Raw genomic sequence first — 15,314 nt, forward strand, 5'->3', positions numbered from 1 at the left:
CCCAGCCATAGACGGAGCACCCAGGGAACATATGGTGCCCTAATTACCCACCTGAAAGGCCTGCGGCCATGTCTGAGTTGGACAGCACCGCGTGCTCCACTAAAGCAGCCTCGAGCTCAGGGACTCGTCTGAGTCGTCTGTGTGTGTGAGTGAGTGAGAGAGGGGGGCAGGGCAGATTCATTACAAGGCACTGGTGGTCTTCGGCATGCCCCTGGGCACTCGCAACCACATGGCACTTTCCAGTCTGACTGACAGGCCCCCACCCCCGCTCCCCCTGGGCAGGGGATTTATTCAATTAAACTCACACTGGGGGATTGTACTACGGCAACAAGCTATTTTTAGTAAAGGAACCACTCACCTGGTTGTGTAGTGTACTGCATTGCAGCATGTTTACCATGGTTGCAGCGGCTGAGGTTCTTAATTGTTCGGCTGCTTGACGATTTTATCACAAGCGGCTTAGGCACTTACTAATTTTTTGGCTAAAATAATTCAGGTTAAGTTCTTTGCTCCAGGCTGCTGGAGCTGGGCCTCTCTGTGGATCGTATCCAGCAGCCTTCAGGCTACCAGTCTGTGTCCTTAACCCTGTTACAAAGCAGACTTGCTCTGCTGCTTTTTGGGTCACTTTTAATTCACATGCCTTCTTTCTCCTCCAGTGGAACATCTAATTCAGTACTCCATTCAGTTTCTATCACTTTCAAACTACTTATTACTGGTATTGACCAGAATTCTTAAATTTGTTTCCACTTCTGAACTAGAATGTTTATCTTGTCAATATGTCCTGTGTGTGTTTATTCAGCTTTTTTTTAATATAGTGCTATTGGAGAAAAGTATCTGTTACATGAATGCAGGTGTGTGTGTGTGCATAAACCCATAGAGATAATAGCTCATATTGATCAAATGATACTTTTACACTGGGACATCGGGTAGTATGGTTAGCACTGCTGCTTTTGAACTTACAGGTTCAAATCCCCTCTAGCTGTAGTCCCTTTGAGTAAAGTACTTATCCTAAATTGCTCCAGTAAAATCACTCAGCTGTATAAATGGGTAAATAACTGTAAATACCTTAACAATGTAAGTCACTTTGGAGAAAAGCATGAGGTAAATGTTTTTGTGCGTGTAGATAAAATCATAGCGATAATAAATCTAATATCACTTTTACAGTGTGCATCGGACACTATTTCGGCACCGAGGCCGAGTAAACCGCACAGCGGTCCGGTCCCTCCACGCTTATTTGGTTCTTACAAAAAGTAGGTTTCATGCGAGTTTCAATTATGAGTCCAGTTCCAGACCCTGAGATGCTTGCCCTGCATACCCTCGTCCAGACACAGCACATTCATTATTAAAGAAGGGGAATCCAGAGGGATGTGCGTGGAGGACGGGCATGTCAGCAGCCCTGCTAGGATGCCGTTTCTATCGCTGTGTGTCACGCACACACTATATATATCTTTACTTTATTTACTTGTCTTTACTAATTTAATGGAGAAAAATAAACACCGAGTTCTTTCTTCAGTAATACAGCTAGAAAGCGCAGCCTGTAGTCTAGTGGTTAGAGGTGTTGGCTTTGGCCCCCAAGGTTCTAGGTTTGAATCTCATCCCTAACTGTGGTACCCTTCAGTAAGGTCCTTATCCTAAATTAATCCAGTAAAAATTACCCAACTATATAAAGGGGTAAAACATTGTAAGTCACTTTGGAGAAAAGCACCAGCTAAATCTGAGTAAATATGATTTTTCCCCCCCACCCTACATGTTAGCAAAGTAACAAATAACTTGCCGGTCTTCTAATGCCAAGTGTTAGTGGAAGGCACTCATGGAGGTGTTATAACAGGACACACAGTATTTTTGGCAGGGTAACTCTCAGATCAGTTTTTTGTGTGTGTGTGTGTGTGTGTGTGTGTGTGGACTGTAGCCGCCACGGCACAGCTCGTGCCTCCAGCGTTCGTTGCTGTAATACCTCCCGACCTCCAGGTGTCGCTCTCTAGTTTTGGATCCGCCCCGAACGGAGATGGTCTGCGCGGAGGGGCGCTGGGACTCTGGGACGGAGCAATCAGCGCGCAGTTCTATCGCCCCCCCGCGTTCCCGAGCGACCGGCGGCGGCGCTCCGGAGCCTCTGTGGCACAGTGAAGTGCGAGGTCCGGAGCCGAGCAGCGCAGCGCAGCGCAGCGCGCGGCCGCAGGGAGGGAGGGAGAGAGAGAGAGAGCGAGAGAGCGAGAGAGAGAGAGAGAGAGAGAGAGCGAGCGCCCTGAGCCCGACAGCCGCGCGAACATCCGAGCACACGACACGCTGTGAGCGGGAACGCGCGGCGCTACCACTCAGCCTGCCTCAGGTAACGAGAAGCCTTGAAGCCTCCTCCTCCGCCCGGCTCTCTCTGTCTGTGTGTGTACCTACGCGTTCGATTGTTTTTATGAGATCATTTTTAATTTAACGTCACGTGTCCCAGTGAACGCGCAGAGCGGAGGGAGGGAAGCGGCGGGCGTGTGGGGTGTCTGTCTGCCGCTGCAGACGGCTGAAGTTGCGCGACACAAGTTTGAGGCGCGAGCCGCTCGGTCCTTAAAGGGACACTCTGTGTGATGCAGGGGGGGCGGCGGCGGCGGCAGCGGCGCACATCACAACACACAGCCGATGAGATGCATCGTATACACACACACACACGTACATACCTATACACACGCGCGCAGGTACAAACAGATACGCGTTTCTGCAGGCAGTGTGACAGTGTTACGTGTGGAGCGGGTGGCCCGCAGACGCAGTCAGTGTGTGTGTGTGTGTGTGTGTGTGTGTGTGTGTGTGTTTACGAGTCCGAAAGAGAGCGTGAGGCCACAGCAGGGTCTTCCTGATACAGTCACTTCTGCGTTCATAGCCACAAACAAATCTGCACTTGCCTTTCCTTCGCGTGCTCAGTCCCACAATAAAAATAATTAATAACTGTTACTGTCATTTGTCTTGATGTAAGTTGTAACAGCCACACGGTGCAGCAGCGCGCGAGCCCGTCGCGTCGTTGCACTGCATCCGCGAGCCGGTTTAAATCATCTTTAGCTGTTTAAAACTCCCCTCCTTTCCTTTGGGCACTGACTGGTAGTCCTGGTAACATAACTATGTGAGCACCATCCTACTCAGCATCACTGTCGTCCTCATCATGCTCATAACCCCCTTCATCATTCTTATCCTGCTCGTCATCACCAGCATCCCCATCCTACTCGTTATCACTCTCAGGCAGCCTACTCATTGCCCCTTCATCATCCCACTCATCATCACCATTGTCATCTTCATCCTACTCATCATCCCCACCCTACTTATAGTCATCACCATCATCCTCACCCAACTCATCATCATCCGCATCCTACTCATCATCACCATCATCGGTGTCCAAGGGTTGAACGAAAAACCCCATACGTGTGTCTAAACTGCAGCCGGAGTCCTGTTGGGGCGTAACCGGATAACTGGTCATGAGCATATGCACCAATATAACAAGAGATTCCCAGCTACGATCATCTATAACTAGTAACTAGTTGTAACCAAATGTATCCCAGTTCCCAGCTGTGACCATATATACCCATATAACAAGATACAACCGAATGTGGTCTTATAACCAGCTATGGTTGTATGCAACCAGTTATAATGAAATATAATGTGGGAACCAGATATAACCAAATGTAATCAGATACCCACCTATAAGTAACCGGGTAAGCATATGTGGCCGAAAAACACGGTATGACTGAATATAACCGTTTAACCAGCTATAGCTTTGTGTACCCAGTTAACTAACTGTAACCACATAAGGAGATAGAACGGAGGGACATGGTGTTCAGTGCTCCCTGTCACTGTGCCACCGTCTCTCACACACACACACACACACACGTGTCTCTGGTCTCATTCCATGTCATTCTCAGCTGTGTTCCAGGGTGCCGTTGAAGGCCCACGGTGATGGCATGAGCACGAAACAAATAAAATGTAATACATTTGGAACTGCTTATCCGTCGTATTTTACGGCGCTTGTGTTCAACTGGAGTAAAAGTTGAGTAGAAAGAAGGTACATGGATGCATTTCCTGTCCTGCTCTGTGCTCCTGCGACGTATGAGAGACTCGGATGGGGACCTCAGCAAGTTCCAGAGGTTTTCTTTAAAAAAATGAACTGTTAAGGGGAGTGATCACGACTGGTGCAGTAACCGTGTTACCCCCCCCCTACCCACCCACCCACCCAATTGGACCGCACATCAGATGTTGAGATGCACTTCCCCGGGAGGTGACCGTCCCCGATCCGATTCCTGGTAATGCTGCAGAGTCACCGCACCCCAGTTTGGCATGCGAGCGCGTTTCGTTGAATTTAACTTCTTATTAGAGCTTCGCCTCTCGCCTGATGTCTGGAACTTTCTGCTGATCATGATGGATGTTTCAGGATTATTCCTTGCCAGTAAATTAAAAACGGTCCCGAGAATGTGGGCTAACAGCACTTGGACCACACCCTAGCAGGAAGAGAAGTTTTCCCACAAACCCTTCTTTTTCTTTTTTTTTTTAAAACAAGTATTATATATTTATTAATAATTCTACATACGCTAGCCATGTATGGAGTCGCCGTGCGCCTCGAGGTGTCCTTTCCTAAGTCCTGCTGCGGGCGGATGAGCGCCGGAGACCGAAATGAAGCGGAGTTGCCGCGCGGGGAGAACATGCAAACGTGTCGGGAAAGTAGGACATGGCGCCCGCAGCCGCGAGGCCTCCGTCGAGGGTGTGTCGCGGTGTCTCCTCGCGCCGGGGACGGTAAAATTAGAGGAGCGTCGGCCGGTTCGCCCCGAGCCCCCGCGCATCCATAATTGAAGGCCTTTCTGTCACAATCGGAGCCCGCTGCGCTTCGCGAGGCCCCTCCCCGGCCGCTCATGTTTAATGCATCCGGGACGCGGGGCAGGACCGCAGGCCGGACGAGGCGCCGCACCAGGGGGTGCCGGGCGCGAGACCCGGAAGGGGTCACGGCTCGGCGTTGCCGGGCCCCGCTTGGCCTGTTGGGCCGTCTCGAGCGGTTGCACCTTGGTCCTCTTGTTCGTGTGGGGGAGGGGGCACGAGGAGGGGGCGAGTACGACCGCTGTGGGCATAGAGTGACGTTTGAACTAAAAGAGAGCTGCTCTAAAGAACATTCTGGAAATTGCGATATCTGTCTCTGCTGTACTGTGTGTGTGTGTGTGTGTGTGTGTGTGTGTGTGTGTCTCTATGTCTACAAGGGGAAATGTGAATTTTGTGGAGGAGCGCATTTTGTGTTATTTCACTGTTCTTTTTCTGTCCGTGGGACGGGCAGTCGAACAACAGCCTTTTGTTCTGCGCAGCGTTCCCAGCGGCCACATAGCAGGCAGCACCCCAAATAGCTAGCGGTCAGGAGGGGGGTGGTGGTGGTGGTGGTGGAGCAGAGTGGGGGGGTGTCCTGTCCTTGGGACCTTATATGCGCGTGTATGTGTGTGTGCGTGTGCGTGCGTGCGCGTTTAGAGAGACGAGTACGGTCACATCGCGTCTTTTCGTTGCCCCGCGGGGACGCTGGTAGGAGCGCGACGTACTGTCTGATCCCTTGGCCGGGCAAAGCGATACTCTCAGGTGAAACGGTATCCTCGGAGCCGGGGGGTGTAGCACTCGGCTCCCTCTGACCGCTCGGCTTCCTTTGGCTGCGGTAGACGCATTGGGGCAAACGAAACGCAGTCCACAAGAAGCCTCTGTTTTGCTTGGCCGGCGCCTGCTCTGTTACATCATCCTGGCTCTCTCTCCATCCCTCTCTCTCTGTCCCTCTCTCTCTCTCCTCTGTTGCTATCTCTCTCTCTGTCTTGCCTTCTCTCTCTATCGCTCCTCTCCTTCTTTCTCTATCGCTTTCTCTCCCCCCTCTCTCTCTCTCCTTCTCCATTGCTCTATTTCTCCATCTCTCCGTGTCTCTCCTCCTCTCCCTCTCTTTGTTTCCATCGCTCTCCATCTCTCTTTCTCTCTCCCTCCCTCTGCACTTGTGTACTCAGACTCCCCTCGTCCACAGCGCATCCTGAATAATGCAGGGGAGTGGTTCTTCAGTTCTTCCGGAGTGCGGATGTGCGCCGCCCACTCGCCGAAGAATCGAGACGCGTACAGTACCAGTGTAAAGTTTTAGCACTGTTTTTGGAAACAGCTTTTTTTCTTTTTTTTTTTTTTTGTTTTTTGTTTTTCTCCAGGCTCTCTGTTTGATCCACGATGAGTCGCTACGTCTTCCTGGCTCTTCGGCAGCTGTTCCCACAGATGTAGGACCCAAGGGGGTCACTTTGCTCTCAGTGGTCCGAGGGGGTGTGCATACTCATGCTTTTGACCGATGCGGTCAGTGGTTCAGTGGGGCAGTGCATGTGCTGTGTTACTGGTGTTTCTCGCACCCTTTTCTCTTTCAGTTTCTGTTGTGGAACGTGTGGTATTTCTTCCTCCCCTCCCCTCCACCCAGCTATACATTCACACTCGAATGTGTGAAAAGGCGCCAGGCCCATATAATGTCCCGCAAGGGCAGAGGGGGACACGCTCCTGTTCGATTAGCACCTCCACGGCTGAGCGGCTGCCTCTGTGCACGAGGACACGATTGGTGGGGTGGGGGGGGGGGCAGGTAGAGGCGCTCCTGAGCTGAGACGGCGGATGGTTAGCGGGAGCCTGCAGTGAGGGTGTCGAGAACGCGGGGGCTGCCGAGGTGCGGTGGCTGCGGGTGCCGAGCCCTTTGCGGCGCCCTGCGATGCTCCTCCAGACTGGACGGCCTCATCATTGGGAGGAGCAGTCATCGGTCACGCTCCCCCAAAACTCAAGCTAGTTCGGTGCCGGGAGGTGAAAGGCCGCACCCCATCGGACGGTCCGTTCAGTTCCGTGAACGACGGAGCAGTTCAACTGCTGGCTGTTGTCTCAGCGTCCGGGTGGTGGGTTCGATCCCCGATCAACCCGTGCGGAGCCGATACTTTCTTCTCGCATTTTGCGTGTATTTCCTCCAGGTGCTCTGGTTTCCTCCCACAGTCCAAAGATGTTTCAGGCGAACCGGTGACTATATTTGGAGAAAGGGTCCGCCGAACAGACGCCGACGCAACCGTTCATGTCCGCACCGAGTGACGAAGCGCCGTCGTGGTCCTTCGGCGCCCAGACCAGCGTGCGACTGCTCATCGCAGCCGAGAACACGACTCGCACGGCGCCTTTCGACGAATTAAATTAATGCCTTCATTCAGACTCAGCCTTGGCATTTGAATGTATGTGAAGCTTCCCCTTCAAATCCTGCTGCAGTCCTGTTTCATTTAAACATGTTTTGTGTTTATTCTGTGTGATCCGATAAATATCGAGAAATATCTAAATATCGAAACAAAACAAAATAGCAGATGGCCGTATACATTTCAAACGTACGTGTTCCTTCATCGTGTGTGAGAGCTATGTATGAGACCTTTGCGTCGAGCAATTAGAGATGCGGTTAAAGTTGTGCCGTGCGAGGCGGTTCTGAAGGATTTCTGCAGACGCCGAAGAGCGGCTCGCGTTTTTATTTGAAAGTCTTCTTTGCAGAGGGAGCAAAACATTTTGTGCCTCTGTGGGACCATTATGTTAGAAATAACATTTGGAGCACTCTGTTCATGTGTATTAATTTGAAAGGCTGACTGCAGAGGCTGTTAAGCTGCGTCAGAGGGAGTCGTTCTGGAAACGGCAGCTTGCCGTCCGTCGCTGAGCCGCCGGTTCGGGATCGACGACATCTTAAGCGACACGTAGCCCCGTAATCCCCGTGTGCGGCCGATCGGTTCTTTCTCTTTCATTTATTTTGCTAAACGCATCCTGAGAAGTTATGACCACGAAAAAATTGATCTTATCATGGATAGATAGTACGTCTCCTGTTATACGGACACTCGTTACACGGATGTTCGTGTATCCGGACTTTAGAAATTTGGGTTTGGTCAAGGGGGTGGCAGTGTGGTCATGTTCATTTCCCTTTTCTGGCCCGATATAACCCAAGCAATTGCATGATTTGTAGAGCATTTATTCATTTATCAGATGCTTTCCTCCACAGCGACTTGTTATGTACCCATTTATACAGGTGGGTAATTTTTTTTACCGTAGTAATTTAGGATAAGTACCTTGCTCAGGGGTACTACAGCTGGAGGTGGGAATCGAACCTGCAACCTTTGGGTCCAAAGGCAGCGGTGCTAACCGCTATGCTACCAGCTGACCTTTAACAGAATGTTTTAAGGCCAAGGCAAGTTGAGTGTGTACAGCAAACTACCGGTACTCTAAATACATATCATCCATAAATAAATAAATAATATAAATTGATAAATATAAAAAATAAGTAACAAAATCCACAGACTGTGCCGAGGGCCTCAACCCAGTCATTCGATTCTTTGACCCTGTGAAGCTTGAAGAGCAATTTGTTCTGAACAGAATTAGATCAGCAGAGTTGTTTCTGTTGCTTCTGCTGCCCTTTTCGGGGGGGAAGGGAAATCACATTTTAATTTGCAAGAAAATTGATTTTGTTCTACAATTCAGCCTGTATAAATACTACAAGTATTTCTGGCTGGCCTACGTGCTGCCTGTACCAGGTCATCATTATGCCATTGCTCTGTTTACACTTAAAAACCATTTTATTGCTCTTCGCCTCCTGGACTGATTACCCAAGGTGACACAGATGCAGCACTTCCTGCCGTCCTGGGCATCTGAGGTCGGGTGCCCCTCCGGAGGTTACCGGTCCTGGGCTGCCATACCCGACCCTGAGCTCACCTGCCGCCGTATGTCCTCTACGGCAGGGTGACGCCACGGATCAGCGTGTTCGCCAGCCCCGCTGCAGCTGAGAATGTTGAAAAACATCTTCTGGATTTGTTCTGGGTTGGAGGGAGTAGTTTTTTTCTTTAAAATTCTTCCAAGTGTTATTCAGCCCCTCCCCTCCGTGTGCCGATTATTTGGGAAGGAGCGAGATGGCAGAGCCTTTGAAGGTCTGGAGGACGTTACCCCTGCGGCGTCTGGAAGGCCTTCAAGGTAGTCGCCCTGGCAGAGCTGCACTGCTCTTAATTGGAGGGGGTCTCGCTGAGAGCCGGGAACAGTACCCTTACCGCTCGCTTTCTCCGTCTCGCCCTTTCATGCTCCGCCCCATAGTTGGGGCCAAACGGACGCCTCCCTAATACTTCAAACGGTGTGACCCACTTCAGGGTCACGGTGACCGGTCAGGAGCTGCGGCGTGGGCCTCGCTAACCAGTAGCATTGTGGCAAGTGGCCTCCAAATCAAGACTCCCTCTTCTGCCCTGATAAAACCCAAAGAATCGCATGATTTGTAGAGCATGACTTGGGAGCCCAAGAATCTGCCTCCCCGCATCTCTTTGCTGTTGATTATTGAGACGTGAGCGAACCTCTTGTTCCACGTGCGATCAACCTGCGCGATCCTGAAGATGGCGTGTGATTCGATTGCATCCATACAACGGTGGGACTGTTGTGTTGCGGCGGTTCGAGTTCTCGCCGGTGGAACAGCGGCGAATCTTCCCGCAAGCTCAAAGGGGCTTAGAACGGTAACGGGCATTTCAGAAGCCTTGGCGCTGTACTTCACCGTAGCGCTTTGACGGCGTGCCCAAAGTTACTGTGTCCCTTGAGCAATTTTGACTTTTGCATTGTTCTTCGGGGTATCCGTGATTTCTAGAATGTTGTTTGGCATTATGTTCACCTTTCGATGTATCTGTCGTGTAAAGGCTGGGGCTGAGGAAGCCGGTTGCCACGGAGTTCCTGCAGTCCGGCTGTCGCCCCGACCTCCCAATTTGTCGCCAGGTGAAGCGCTCGCTCGTGAGTCGCCTGACAGGTCAAGGGTGTGTCGTCGGGTGTGGTAAGGATGCAGGTGCCGGGTAGGTTGGAAGGTGGTGCGCACGATGCCCAAGATTGTGGGAATTTGGGTGCAGATAAAGGTCGCTCCCGTGGCCTCGGTTGCCCCCGTGACCTGAACGCGGGCGGAAGGCCAGCCCAGGAGTCCCGCCCAGGAGTCCCGCCGCTCACGTGAACGCATGCTGTGTCTGAGCCGTGCTGGCATGCAGCTCCTCGCCTCCGGGCACCATATGGCGGGAACGTGCTCGCAGGGACGCTCCTCCGGGGCGGCTCCTCAAAAGGACAGACAGATGGAGGTTTGCTCGGCCCCGACACGGGCTGTAATCCGCTGTGCTGGCAAGCGGCGTGACCCTGGCGCCGAACCCGTTGCGGTGCGGTCAAAAGCTCTTCGCCACGGGTGCTCCGCGGCCTGGAAAGGCGAAGGGGTATCGCTGCGAGCTTTGGCGAAGGGCGCTCATCTCCAGCCTCCTGAGCCATGCTGTGGACCACCTTGCTGTTGCATTCATACCCTTCGGTGTATGGAGATGTTCTACTCGGGTCTCTCCGAGTGGAATAGTCGGACGCTCTTTCGACTTCACTTTGAGCAGTTAGCTTTGTCGGTGCTTACTGACTCTCTGTATACAACCCATTTATACAGCAGGGTATTTTACCGCTCAATGCGAAATCAACAGTGTTGGAGATCCAGGATTTACATTTATTCATTTAGCTGATGCTTCTCTCCAAAGCGACTTACAACTACTTCCCCATTTATACAGCTGGGTAATTTTACTGGAGCAATTTAGGGTAAGTACCTTGCTCAAGGGTACTACAGCTGGAGGTGAGATTCGAACCTGCGACCTCTGGGTCTTAAGGCAGCTGCTCTAACTGCTGTGGTACCGTATGCCCTCTGCCAGGGTTTGGAGGAGAATGACCAGCCTGGGGTCTCCTAGAAAAACACCGCGCAAGATTTTATGATAACGGAGTACCTTGCTCAATGATAGTGCAGCGTTGATGAGGAGCTGGGCTTGAACCAGCAATGTGCAGGCTACGAGAGCACGTCCTCATTCGTTACGCTGCCTACTGCCTCTCCAAAGAAGGCCGAAAGACCCCAGGAGGCCCTTGTTTCCGTATGATCGGTAAAAGCGCTCCAGAGCTCTTTGTATTCGGGTGACAGTGTGATGGCTCATGGTTTGACATGCTGCCTGCGCACTGACACTGCCGCTTCAGTGCCGTGGGATTCCTGTACCGTAGTACGCCCGTCGAGCTGGGCCCTGTCCATACTGAGCGTGTGCGCTGGCTGTACCGCAGTACCCTCTCTGTCCTGAGGTAAACTACGCAGAACCCTCTCTGAATATGTAATATGACCCCAGTGAAAGGCAAATCTTTCAGCTTTATTGCCGCTGTCTGCTGGGCAGCGTGAGCGAACTGGAAAGAGCTGAAGATCTCAAATGTGATTTTTTTTTTTTTTTTTTTTCCTTTTTCTCTCCCCCCACCCCCCGTTCCTGCCAGCAATGAAATCAATGCAGATTTGCATATGGTATCTTTTTGAAAAGATATGAGCCCCATATTATGTCTGTTTATCTTTCCGGTCATAAAGCAACTCTATCATACATTTGCCACTTCTCTCCTAAGAGACTTACAATTATTTACCAGTTTCTACAAGTAGGCAATTTTAGGATAAGTACCTTTCTCGACAGTACTGCTGCCGGAGGTGGGATTTGAACCTGCGACCTTTGGGTCCTAAGGCAGCAGCTCTAACCCTGCTGTCCCCGAACGTTACTATGGTCACGACCCCAAGATGTTTCTCCATTACGTTCCGCAATATAAATAAGAACTGAGTCATTGCAGTCCTGTTCCCTTCAAAGGAAGGGGGGGGGAGAACCCTTTGGATGTGCCGACCAGGCCCCTCCCCCATCCTGGTTAATGACGGGCTTCCCCGTCTGTGACCTCTGCAACGACCCCCGGCGCGGTGCGGCAGGCGAGCCCCAGACGTCTGCCCGTCTAGACGGCGTGAATGGAATTCTGAGAGGCCGGCCATTGATTGGGTGGAAGGTGAGCTGGGCCAGCCGTGCCGCCACTCCGCCGTCGCCACGGGAGATGGGAACATAAATGAGCAAACAGCTGAGCTGCGGGGGGGAGGAGGCGGGGGAGGTGCACTTTTAAACTCTGCTCTTAACATGAATCTCTGATTCCTATATATATATATATATATATATATATATATGCTGTATGTGTGTATGTATATATATATATATATATATATATATATACACATATATATGAGTAAGACTGTGTGTGTTTATATAAAGTATATTAGTAATTATAAAAGCAACTCCTTCCTCTTCACTCTTATGCCTTGTTAAAGCTCATGCAAATATGCGTGCATATTTGCATGAGCTTTAAAAAGGCATAAGAGTGAACAGAGCTTCACGTTTGCTAATATTATATATATACACATACATGTATCTGTATTACTAAATGTAACTCCTTTCTTGTTTCGCTTTTGTGTGTGTTTTAAAGCTCATGCAAATACCCTTCGCTCCATTGGTAAAACACGCAAGCGGTAATTAAATTTCTGCGCAATGCAATGCATTTTTGCTGGGAATTTAAGATTTGCCTTGAGATGAAAGCCGCAGCCCCGCAGCTACGGGTTCGGAAATTGGGAGAATAATTCTCGTGCACGAGCGTACGTGGTTTCTCGGCCTCAGCGGACAGCGCCGTTAAGAAACGAGATGTGGTCCGGTAACCGGGTTTCCGCCCGTGTCTCATAGGCCTGGGAATAAAAATATCGGAAGTTGAACCGTAAAGTACAGAAGTGAACCGGCTGAAACGATAACCAGTTACATGATTATTTCAGGCAGCTTCAGGTATGCAGTTTTTCTACAGACAGGTGTGAGTGTAATTACCTGTTCGCACAGGTAGGATCCTCTATACGAGTCCTTCCGTTTTGGGCAGAGAGCAATGTACCGAAGTACTGTTTTTAGAGGAGGACCCAATTTATATTTATTCATTGATCTGACACTTCTCTACAAAGCGACTGTCCGTGGTAAGGTATTTTTGTTTATTTACTCATTTATACAGCTAGGTAATTTTACTGGAGCAATCACTATGGGGGCAGCTGGTACCATAGTGGTTAGAGCTACTGCATTTGCACCCGAAGGTTCCAGGTTCGAGCCTCACCTCCAGCTGTAGTACCATTGAGCAAGGACCTAAATTACTCCAGGAAAAATTACCCAGCTGTGTAAATGGGTAAATTAACACTGTAAGTCACTTTGGAGACAAGAGTCAGATAAATTTAGTCAGTGGTGCTATATTGCATTTATTCATTTAGCTGATGCTTTTCTCCAAAGCAACTCAGTGTTAATCTACCTACAGTTATTTACCCATTTATACAGCTGGGTAGCTTCTCTGCTCAAGCAATTTAGGGTGAATACTTTGCTCAGCGGTACTACAGCTGGAGGTGGGATTCGAACCTGCGACCTTCGGGTCTAACGGCTTCAGCTCTAACCACCGCGGTACCAGCTGGCCTTTTTTGTTACCCGCTGAAACTTTATGTTCTCTCCGTTCCGTTGTGTTGTGTTGCTTTCCTTTCAAAGGCACACGTAGACCGAAGGTGCGCTTTCGTTCCGCAAAGCAAACTCCCTCAAAGCGGCCCGCTGCAGCGGTAGGTGTGTCTGAATCTCACGGATCATCAGGCATTCTGCGGAACAGAGCGCTTCTGAGGCAGAATCCGAGACAGAAATCTATTTAAGGTTAGTTACGGTCTGGCAGCCATTGGCACCGTCGAACAAATCCATGAGAACAACAGGCGCAGCAGCAGCGCGTTGTTGTAATTAACAGGAAACGCTGATTGCGCATCTGGTTCAGAAACGCCGACCTCCAGAACTTTAATTTGGGATTCAGGTGATAGACGGTCAGTGGTCAAGAGTAACTAATGTGGTCGCCGGTTGTGGGAGACTTCCGTTGTGTGTGGGTGTGCCGGTTATATCTTTATTTTTGTAACTGCAAGACAAATGTCTTTGTTTTATTACTCTTAAGTAATTCCAAAGAATCAACATTTGTCTCTAAAGATTACTACTTAGGAGCTTAATTCACTTCTCTAAGGATTTACTCTGACAAATGGACTTCCTGAAAAGGTCAGCTTTCCCGCAGGTTTCCTGCAGTTTTCAGAACTGGGCTTTTTCCGTTTGCCTCAATAAACGCACTCGCTCCTTGTGTACAAATGGTCAAGTTAGGGATTTTCGGGGAGAAAAAAACTCTGTTTGTTTTTAATTGCGTTTTCTTTCTCTTTTCTGAGATTTGTCCGTTGTAGAGCCGAACGGACCTGTGCTTTCGCCCGCAGCACGTAGGTGGCAGTAAAGAGCACCCAGAAAGAAGTGTGTTGAACAAACTTAAACAGTGTTTACAGTTCATGTCTGGTGTTTGTGGCTGCTGATGATTACTAACAACGTGGGAAATGTTGCGTGTGTTAGCGGGATGAGCCAGTGAACGATCGGGGTTTAGCTGGACTTTGAGCGCATTCTTTTTATTTTCGTTCATTTACGTGTTTTCCTGTTCATTTTTTAGTTTCGGTTTTAGTGCAACTGAAATCATATATAAAAATGTTATAGAATGTTTTTCTTTTTTTTACTGGTGAATTAAAGTATTTTACAGAACCTGAACCACCGTAAATAAATTGAGGGATGTCTGCATTTTTAAGCACTTGTCGACTGTGATTTCGGATTTACGAACAAATCGAGTTGCGAACTGACATCCGGTCGCAGAGCCAGTGCGGCTTCGAAATGCTCTGTGAGTTGCAGTAGCTTTGTGAAACCCAGATGCAAGTGCCCCCTTTTGCAGCGAGATTCTCCTTAGTCCTCAGTCTGATGTTCTGGAGCCTGTTTAGGTGTATGTATGTTGAGTGCTTTACCCATGAAATACTCAGAAGCATCCAGAAATCTCTCGAAATTCCCGGGTGTTAAAGGTGGCGGAGGGGAAGTCATTACGTCGGGGGGCCTGCGCTGTGGATTACCTGCATGGACGGCCGCGCCGGGCCCGGTTGGGTTCCGACGATCGCGGAACGTAATTCCCCTAGCAGGTGGGAAACGCTTGATGGTTTTCGCTCTCTTATCGAGGTTATCGAAATAAGAAGCGTGGATGAAATAAGTGTTTGGAAATTTTGCGGCTGTGGAATCCCTCACTTGGCTGTGGGCTCGGAATGCGTGTTGCATGACACATGCTATGTCCTGGAGCCAAGTTTGGGAGACTATAGGAGACAAAAAAAAAAAAAAAAACAACAAAAAACCAAACATTTTCTTTTCTTTTTTTTTTTTTTTTTTTAAAGAGTGCTGTGTCGGAGTGATGCCCGACTGTGAGAACATGTCTACCACAGAGTACGCTGGGATATTCATAGATACGCAGTCCTCCCCGTGCGTCTGTCTTCAGGCATTATAACGCCACTGGATATCGACATCGCTCCATTCTGCACGGGCTCGGGCCCGACGCCGTTTCTTCCCGGCTGGATGCGGTGCTGTTTTTAGTGCTTTGCGGTGAATTCTGAATGC

The 15,314-nt window shown here is 49.9% G+C and overlaps 1 protein-coding gene and 1 long non-coding RNA gene across 2 annotated transcripts in view; one reads left to right on the top strand and one right to left on the bottom strand.

Moving 5' to 3' along the window:
* Nucleotides 1–4,615, bottom strand: part of LOC108940676 (uncharacterized) — a 9,235-nt gene extending 4,620 nt beyond the window's left edge. Inside the window, exon 1 of the long non-coding RNA XR_001966580.1 lies at nt 4,550–4,615. This is a non-coding gene — a long non-coding RNA (uncharacterized LOC108940676). The remainder of the gene's footprint in view (nt 1–4,549) is intronic.
* ldlrad4b (low density lipoprotein receptor class A domain containing 4b) overlaps nt 2,105–15,314 on the top strand; it is a 74,872-nt gene continuing 61,662 nt past the window's right edge. The window contains exon 1 of the mRNA XM_029245999.1: nt 2,105–2,323. The gene's annotated coding sequence lies outside the window, so the exon portion shown is untranslated. The remainder of the gene's footprint in view (nt 2,324–15,314) is intronic.

Source organism: Scleropages formosus, chromosome 18 (assembly GCF_900964775.1).
Source record: "Scleropages formosus chromosome 18, fSclFor1.1, whole genome shotgun sequence".
In the NCBI taxonomy this organism is placed as follows: domain Eukaryota; kingdom Metazoa; phylum Chordata; class Actinopteri; order Osteoglossiformes; family Osteoglossidae; genus Scleropages; species Scleropages formosus.